Genomic DNA, 10,833 nt, shown 5'->3' with positions numbered 1-10,833 from the left:
AGTCTTGGGCATATTTCCTGAGGAACTCTAAGGGTTATCTCCCAAGACAGATGTGCTTGAACCTTCAGTGAATGGAAGCACATATGATGATCATCATGATAAAGCTTGGTGTATGTACAGACATTTCCCTTCAGTTTCCACGCTAATGCTGATGCATAGCTTCTGTACTCTGACTTCAGTGGACTTGGTTTGAGTTTGGAGTTTTCGTTCTCCTAGGAGAGTTTCTTTACTAGGATTCTGAGCCTCTCCAGCCCAGTTTTCATTTTGGAGTTTGCTTCTCCTACACAGTTGTCTTTCTAGACTCACGTCTGTCCAGTCCATATTAGTCTAGCCTCTACCCTTTGACCAGTCCAGCTTGGGTAACCCTACCAGGAGCTGATGCTCCAGCTGGCATAGCTCGCCGAGTCATTGAGACATGCAAGCTACCTCACCATGTCAAGGAATGGATAATGAGATAGGGAAGCACATATATCAAACTTGCACTTGAAACTTGTTTTACATGCCTTTATATCCATTAGGGTTCAGTCATGTCTCCCTTGGGTCCTAACCGTGGCATGGCCAGCAGTTTGACCCGAGGGAGAATATGTCAAACAGTTGATTGATTGATTGTATATGTTTGCTGCAACTGGAGTTCTGTGTTGGAGCTCATAGTTAACAAATATATATTGATCGACACAAGTAATTGTTACATACAGTTAATTGCTATTATCAACCAACAGTTAGCATGGACAATGTATGAAATAATGTTGTTACACCCTTGGCAGTTCACACGTCATAATCTGTCACATATTGGTATGTGGCGAACAATTGCCAATTAGTATTATTCAATCTGTTTGACAGCCATTTGTTTAATTACAGCAGCCTCTGCAGACACCCTGGGTTTCAGATTGATTTAAATAATAGTTGAAAGCTGCTCGTGAAAAAGAAAATCGTTTGATCACTCTGTGATAATGATTTGCAGGTTGGCATCATAAAATAGTTTAAAAATGAAAAATGACACAATTTTTTTTGTGGTTTTTTTTTTAAACATTATTTACAGCTAATATATGAAATGGCTTTATAATGCATAAATGGTCAGGAACTTTAATTAGTTGTATATATTTACCCTTTGAACTATTGAAGTGGATTCCAGATTCAAAATACATGTATTGATAGTTTTGTTAATATTATCTCCAAGAACTGAAGAATCAATAGTGAAACTGTATGTTGATGTAATTTGGTACTAAAATCATTTTACTGAAGCAATTAACAACAAGTATGTATTTATTGTGACCAATTTGCAGTCCAATTTGAGCACCAAGATTTTGATTTACTAGAACATTCTAACTGCTTTAAGGGTGTACACTACCAAATCAAATCCCATAGACGACAATAGTAACATATACGGCTAAAACTCCTACCTGCAACGTATCAACCGACATAAACGCCACGGATATAAATACTACCACCCCTTACACTTAAAGTGAATCAGAAAAAAATGGGGGTCCAGCTGCTCGTTTCTGAGATAACGGGTAGCGTCTATGACTACCCTAGTTTCGCACAAAATTTGAGTACTGTTTTTTACAGGTACCCCATACATGTTTCAAGCACAAGGCTACTTGACACATTGGTACTAGATGAAATAAAATTGCACATTTATTTTACCCAGATGAAACTATTATTTTGTACAACCAACACACTCACATTTATAACCAATCACAGGACTTGTGGTGTTCACTTCTCTATCAAAAGTTTGGTGCACCTCGAACTTTGACCCAGCAGGAAGTTATTTGGTATTGTACTACCTATACTGATAACATACATTTTTCAAAAAGTGTCCAGCTATGTGTCTTTATGACAACCAGGATCTGGTGTATTCTGACATAAACTGACAACCTCACTGAAACTGTTGTTTCTACAGTGCAACCTAATATAATGTACCCCTCAAAAAGCTTATATATTGCATATAGTTTTGTACAAATGCAATATGTCATATTAAACAACAAAATGTTTTAAAATAAAACTCCTGAAGATATTTACTTTCAGTTGGGTGTGTGTACTCGGGTATATATGTAGAGACAACAAAGATAGTCAGAGTACCTCTACCCCTTTAAAGAATTCCATTAAAACACATGCACTTGATTGACCCCTAGATTAAGAAGACCTTAACAGGCACATCAAAGAAATATCAGTATTAAAAAAATACACTGTCTGAGGAAGGAAACACAAACATGACTGTACCTGTATGAAGTAATGACTTAATGTGCTGAACATTAGTGTTGGGAGGAAATCCTGTATGCTGGGTGTGGGTGTCTTCAAGTTACCAGGTGTGGGAATTTCAAATCCATCGGCCATGCTGATTTTCATAATGAACCATCAAAACCAATGGCAGCCACCAATATTCCTGACTATATTTTATTTATAGCCTACTGTAGTTGGAGGTTTTAATAGTTGTGATATCTGGAATAATCATGCAGCTTTAACACATTTATTTTTGATTAATTACCGAAAAAAAAAAAACTATTTTTAAATGACAAAATTACCCGAACATCTATTTTCTTGCATTATTTTCTAATCCGGATGAATACAATATGTACATTAGATGTATTCCTACAATCTGTAATCCAGCATTTTATTTAGCTAGTAACATTAGGTAATACAGCTTTAACAATAAAATAAATTATCAACTTAATCCAAGGCAAATAATCAAATCTGAAAAAATTGGTTCTGAATCTAGTATAAACTCAAAATGCTTTTCATGAGAGCTAACTAAGTGATTATTAAGAAACAAAAATGATCTGGAGATCTAAGTATATGTTTAACAACCTTATTGTTATGTACAAATAAGAACAGAAGGCACAATAGTGACAACAAATTTAATTATGTTTTTGGTAAAGTTTTTCTTCAAATTTACTTTAAATTTTGCATAAAACTACAAATTTGTCTAAAATATAACTTAGCACCCTATAAATATGTCAAAATGACAATAAAAATCAACTTCTTTACAAATTTGAGTTTTCAGAATTTCATACATAAAAAATTAACAATGTTAATGGAAACTAAAGACATTAACCCAATATTGGCACATGCTATTTTTAATATAAAAATAAATTGCTATTAAAATCTTAGTTCAGGTTGCCTATATATAATACCATATTTAAGAGCAGTTGTATATGGCAAGTCAAATACCATGTAAAAAGAAATTATTGAAATCTTTACAGTATGAATTATAGGCCAAAACCAACTTTTCTTCAGTGCTAACTTTGATTCAAACTCCATTCAGAGCCATGTACAGAGATTATTGTCAAGGTCAAGGTCATTGTGAACTTGCATGATCGAGTGATGGCTAATTAATCAACCAGTATAGTTTAATTAAATAAAATGACAAAATCTAAATATTTTTTAATATGCACTGAATATGTGCTATAGGGTGTACACTACCAAATCAAATCCCATAGACGACAATAGTAACATATACGGCTAAAACTCATACCTGCAACGTATCAACCGACATAAACGCCACGGATATAAATACTACCACCCCTTACACTTAAAGTGAATCAGAAAAAAATGGGGGTCAAGCTGCTCGTTTCTGAGATAACGGGTAGCGTCTATGACTACCCTAGTTTCGCACAAAATTTTAGTACTTTTTTTTACAGGTACCCCATACATGTTTCAAGCACACGGCTACTTGACACATTGGTACTAGATGAAATAAAATTGCACATTTATTTTACCCAGATGAAACTATTATTTTGTACAACCAACACACTCACATTTATAACCAATCACAGGACTTGTGGTGTTCACTTCTCTATCAAAAGTTCGGTGCACCTCGAACTTTGACCCAGCAGGAAGTTATTTGGTATTGTACTACCTTAAAATAGAAAACTAATATGTTGTTATAATATGGTCTGTACAAAAATATATATAAAAGATGTTTTACTGCTAACGGCTAAAAGTATATCCTCATGCTAGCATTGGGTTTCTTCTCACATTTTCTACATATGGTATTACATTTTCCATTAAATTGTGTGCTGAGGTGTTTGTAAACAAACATTTCTTTTTTTGTTTATATTGTGAACAGTATTAATGTGATGGGTGTGTGTGTCTAGCTCCATCAATACAGCAGATGCTTGGGTTGAAAGATCAAACCCTTGATTGGTTCTTCCTCCCCCCCCCCCCCCCGCCCCACTCCCATCCCAATCAGTGCCCCATGACTGGTATATGGTATATGGCTGTGACCAGTATACATGTGCTAACCTGTCTGTGTGAAAGTGCATAAAAAAGATCCATGAAAAAAATGTAGTAGGTTTTCTCTAAAGACCACTTCAATGTCCGATCTACCAAATGTTTGACATTCAGTAGCCAAAGATTAATTAATAAATGTGCTCTAGTGGTGTCATTAAACAAAGCAAACTTTAATATGACCTAGATATTAGTTTGCAAGAACTCAAAATAATGTTATTATGCTCAGGCTGTTACACAGTATTAAAATAAAATAAAATTATGTAACAATATTTTGTAGTAAAAGCTGAACAAAATTAAAAATAAATAGCTTAAGATGTTTGCTGGAAATATTTAAATAGCAATGTAGTCAAACATTAATTTTTAATGTTATTTTATATTCTGTTCCAAGCATTAAAGGTCTTATTGCGTAGGTGAAGATTGCATTGTATGAACAGTAAGGGTAACTAAAGGTAGAAAACATTTAAATATTTGTTCTATAATCTTTTAACATGTAGTTAGCCTACATATATGCATGTGTCATATGCAGAGGTGGATCTAAGGGGGAGGCAGGGGCCCGGGCTCCCCTTACAAATTTTTTCCAAACCTCCCCCAAAGTTCCTTTGGCATTGCGCCTCAAGTCAACCCTAAATGGATTTTCTGGATCCACCACTGATATGTTTTGCAACCTTTTATCAATAATGATTTAAATATTGCTGCATTGACACATACAAAAGGGGATTAAATTACTCTGTATTATTAATTGACTTAGATAATTTATCTGTTATTCATGCAGTATTGCCAGAAGATTGAATAGGCAATTGAATTATCATTGTTGTCAGCACAGGTTCTGTTTAAAAATCTATGATGATGACTGATAAATATAGCTTAACTTAACCTCTAGTGGTTGGATATATTACCCTGTAGATCTGGAGATAATCTTGTTTGTAGGGGATAACAGATTATAGCATAACCGTGTCAATGAATACATGGCCTGTGGATTTTAAGCTCCTAGTTTATACTATTATCTATACAAATAACTGGATTAAACACGAGATCAAAGGTCACTGTGGCTAAATATAAACCTGCTAAACTAATATTTCTGATAAATGGTATTGCTGTGTTAGTGAGTTATATTGCTATAAATTTATGAGAGTATTTACAGAATACATTTTTTTTCTCTGTTTATTTTGTTATATATGTGTGTGTGTATATACTCTGTCAAAAAAGAAACGCACAGGTGATAGGGAAAAAAGAAAAGTGTTTGATTTTACAAAATATAGTTTTTTTGTACAATGTTGCTGAATGACCATGTCTGTTAATGTTCCTGGAATGGGACAGCATGCCCAAATGTACCCTAAAAGAAATTTAACGCACGTTGTGCGACAATTGCAGTAAATCAGCATGAAATGGTCAGATTTTGGTGAATGCATGAGAAACTCGGGGGGGGGGGGGGGGGGGAGGGGGGGAGGGGGAAATTGGGGTAGTGATGGGTATTTAAAGCTGCAATGCTTGCAATGATGCCTCGTTTCCATTTCAACGTAGACGAGTTACAAGATGCAAAGACTAAGCCTGCCGAATCGAAACATTGCAATAGGCCACCTCCAGTTAGGTGAATCACAGTCAGCAATTGCACCCCACATGAACATCCATCAGAGCACCATTTCACATCTCTGGGACAGGTATCAGCAATTTCAATCAGCTGAAGACCGGCCCAGAAGTGGAAGACCTCGCATAACAACTGCAGCACAAGATTGCTACATTCGGGTTCTGAACTTGCGTCGCCGAACACTGCTGGACGCATACCTGGTTTGAGAAGGGTGTCTGCACAAACCATTCATAACTGACTTTGAGAAGCTGGTTTACAGGCTAGGAGACCGTATGTTGGTCCCGTCCTGCGACGTCAACATTGACATTTATGTGTTCTCTGGTGCACAAATGTACAGGGTGGAACTAGGGGAAACTGGCGCCGAGTATGGTTCAGCAACGAGTCATGTTTTCTTCTACAGCGACGCAATGAACATTTTGCCAACAACTGCGTCACCCAAGTTGACAGATTCGGTGGAGGGAGTGTCATGATGTACAGAATACATGATTTTTTTTCTCTGTTTATTTTGTTATATGTGTGTGTGTGTATATATATATATATATAAATAAATGCCCCCCTACCTGTCATGAACAGAAGTCTCTGGTTGTGCCATTGACAGCATGCTTCAACATGCCAAAAATTACCCACACCTACACTCACAGAACACATTTTGATAACTTGACTATATCTATAGAACATGTGCATGTAGCTTAGTGAACTAGAATACTATTATTGATTTAATTTTCATTTAGTCCTACAGCCACCATGGATCAAAAGTTTGTTTTGTTTAACAACACCACTAGAACACATTGGCACATTGATTAATTAATCATCGGTTATTGGATATCAAACATTTGGTAATACTGACATATAGCCATCAGAGGAAACCTGATACATTTTTCAATTAGCAGCAAGGGATCTTTTATATGCACTTTCCCACAGACAGGGAAGCACATACCATGGCCTTTGACCAGTTGTGATGCACTGGTTGGAATGACAAAAAACCCAGTCAGTTGAATGGATCCACTGATGTGGTTCAGTCTTGCGACACAAGTACCTCAGGAGAGCGCTCAACCAACTGAGCTAAATCCTGCCTCATGGGATCAGTTACTGGCCATGCTAGAGTCAGGACCCATGGTGGACATCCCTGAACCTTGAATATTAATGAGTATGTTAAAGATATTTGGATTTGATATCCAAGAGCCAATATTAATTAAGCAATGTGCTTCCGTGGTGTCGTTAAACCAAACAAGCATTAAATATTTACCTAGTACTGTGATGCATCTTCCAGGTTTTTGGCCATTGGCTTGACCACTACATGACTAAGGCCAATAGAAAAATACTTGCTGTGCAGCTGTTCCGAATAATTATCTATAGTACAAGAATGAGCTGCTCAGTAGGCAAGGCATTTTAGTCCATGTTTAAAAAAAATGAGATTGTCTAATTAACACACATTATATAATGACAATCCAGAAACACCCAGCTGACCAAGATATTACATCTTCCACACTAAAAAGAAAGAAATCTGTAATATTCATATGTAAATACATGTACTACATTTTTGGGGCACATTGAAATTATGGAAAGAGGACACACACTCTTAGCACCCTACCCCTGGATCCACATATGTTTTTGTATGTTACAAATACATGTAATTACAAAGTAGTCTAAATATACTAGTCAAAGACGTTAAGGACCACTGTGTCTGAGAGGGGTAGTTCATTCACTGTGCAGTGGTATAGAAATGCTCTTGCAGTTTATTGATGGGTTACATTGCAGGCATCTTGCTACTTGTCTCATGAATATGCTATCATTTAGACATGGAAGGGCTCGACCACAGTCCAGAATGCTCACTTTATGTTTTGGTGGTGTAGTTATCTGAAGCCAGATTGCAAAGAAATGTATACCTTCTCAACCCTAATCAAACATGAAAAGTGTCAAAAAGGAGTTTTATGTGCACCATGCACATAGAAAAAGGTTTTAAAAAGTCCAACAATCTTGGATTTTTTTATGGGTTTGCCATACACTTTTTACCATCAACCAAACAAGCTGTGGGTAAAAGGCTCATGTATATGGAATCTAAAATGCTTTATTCAAGTAACCTACTTTTCATTACCTATCACCGCCCCTAATTGTTGTTTTTTTAATTTTTGAAAAAGTAAGTTATAATTTGATACTGGCCCTTAACTTGTTGTGACTAGTATATAACAGATAAACTATTTTACTTTAAAATATTTCTCTCCATGCTTACGGATTATGGCATAATGGCTAAACTCATAACAAGTGATGTGAATAAACCGGCCTTGATGGCATTGTGGTTAAGCCATCGACATAAGGCTGGTAGGTACAGGGTTCACAGCCCGGTACCAGCTCCCACCCAGAGCGAGTTCTTAACAACTAAATGGGTAGGTGTAAGGCCACTACACCCTGTTCTAACCACTAACCAACTAACAACCAACCCACTGTCCTGGACAGACAGCCCAGTAGGTGAGGTGTATGCCCAGTACAGTGTGCTTGAACCTTAACTGGATATAAGCATGAAAATAAGTTGAAATGAAATGATGTGAATAAACCATGTTTAGATATTGATTGAATTCTGTAAATAACAGATCAAAGGTGTGTGGTGTGAAGCTAGGTGTTACACTCATCACTTACCAAGTTCTAGTACTCTTCAGGGTGGTAGCGAGATCACATGTGTACAATACATTGTAGAATTGCATGGCTGCACTCAGTGTTTAAACAAATATTACTTTCCTTTCAGAAGGAAAATTACTGTAACAATTAGTAATAATATTTTAACAATGAATCAAATCTGGTCACAATTAAGCTGCTGATTAAAGAATGTTATTAAACAAACATGTCTTTCTTTTGATGGCCATCCTGAAATGTCATTTAAAACCTATGAAACCTATTTTAATGCTGAGCACTGCATTTAATTTTTTAGGTTTTCTGTTATTGTTGTTGTCATTAAAAAATAATAATAGAAATAAAATTATCTAAAAAAAATTAATCCAAATTTCATAGGCAACAGAAGTGCTGGGGGAACACTACAACTCTGAAGCTGAAGTGGTCAGAATGAGTTATCCCCCCACTCCAATTCAAAGGTGAATTAATAACTGATCCTCCCTATCTCTGATATCATCCAATGGTATCTGTATGTTCGGCAAAAGAAACTTTTTTTTCTTTTTCAGAAGCCGTTACTTGTAATGATAATAAAATGTATTTTATTGTGTGGTCTCTTTAGTCATGAATTAATCATACATTAATCTTGTCGGTGGCTATAGATGTGTCTGTTCTTATTGAACTTGAGACTGGTGCATACCCACACGATGGTATATCACTGTAGTGTCTACTTGGCGTCTTTGTTGATATATCACTGTAGAACTACTTGGTGTCTCTGCATGTGCAAACTGTGGAGTGGATCAAAACAAATTACTGTAGATCTGGCCCACTGCCTAGATCTGTCTGCAATTCAAATGACAGTCACTGCATTATAGACTTATATTATTTGTCTTATGGGTCATTTGTCACCTACAATAGGGTCTGGGTTGGTCATTTACAGTATAGACATTTATTTTTACCTGTAAATACACATGATACAGTACCAGTAATACTTTTACTACCAGATGGACATGTTTATTATATACATGTATGTGAATATATTAATGTTAAATATGCATTGCAAAACATATTTAATGCATGTTAAAGATATTTTATTAACATTAACTTTGGCTTTACCATACATGAAACATCAGTACCCACTGTTATTGAGGTTAAGCAATATTGGGCCCATGCAGTTAGTACTTGGATGTGCGACTGCTTGAAAACACCAAGTGCACTGTGATTGAGGACTGTGGATTGGTATATAGTAGAGTAGAATTACCATTATTGAAGAAATGACAGCATTGATACAACTTTTAACACAAAAATTCAACCAGACAAATGTTATTCTTAGCATAGTATTCCACAAAAACAATCGCACTCGAGAACAAATGGATTGATGACCAGCTAAAATACCTCTGCATCAACTGCAACATCACATACAATAGTCTGCTGTACATATGCCAGTCAGACAATGCCTTTAATGAAAATGGCATCAAACATCTAAATGCAAATGGACTGAGCAAAGTAGTGAAGAGCTACAAGAACATTTTGTACCCACAACTGGGAATGACTTACATGTATAGCCAGGATATAGGGCCATACGCAAGAACAGCCGAATACACACAAAAAACCAACCCCAGCATCAACACAATGTGCAGAAGACCGGATATACCAACAAGAAACAGATACATGCCTCTCACGTACATAAAAGAAACAATGGTGTAAAACCTCACGAAATACTCCAAACATATTTGCAGTATACAAAGTGACTTTTTAAAATGTATTACCTACTTAAATGTGACTTATATCAAAACAACATGTTCAAACAATAACTAACAGTATCTACAACTTGTGCTAAAACAACTCATTCCAGAAAATATGTGTGTAATTGTGGATGAAGATATTTTGTGTGTTTGCATGAACGTGTGTATGCATGAACGTACACATGTGGGTGTACATATGCATGAGTACAGGTAGGGGTATATATGTATGTATGTGTGTGTATGTATGGGTATGTAGATGTGGGTGTATGTATGTGTGTGTATATAAGTATATTATATAGGTATATGTATGTGTGTATATGTATGTGTATGTATATATATATATATATGTATGAATGTGTATGTATATGTATGTATGTGTATGTAAATATATATGTATGGGTGTATGTATGTAAATGGGTATGTATGTATGGGTAGGTGGATGTATGTTCGAAAGGATGTGTGTGTGTGGGGGGGGGGGGTATGTGTACGTAGATATATGTGTATATATATATAATTTGTGCCAAATACTCTGTGCCAACATGTATGTTGTGGTAATAGCATGAATATATGTGATAAGAAAGAGTCGCACCAGCCATTGTTACATGTATATCAGGTATGCAATATATACGTATGGTAGTAACGTGTGTATGAGATGTGTACGGGAGATAAATA

Source organism: Gigantopelta aegis, chromosome 4 (assembly GCF_016097555.1).
Source record: "Gigantopelta aegis isolate Gae_Host chromosome 4, Gae_host_genome, whole genome shotgun sequence".
NCBI classification, from domain to species: Eukaryota; Metazoa; Mollusca; class Gastropoda; order Neomphalida; family Peltospiridae; genus Gigantopelta; species Gigantopelta aegis.
The sequence above is the reverse complement of the archived record's forward strand: the minus strand, read 5'-3'. Positions refer to the sequence as shown.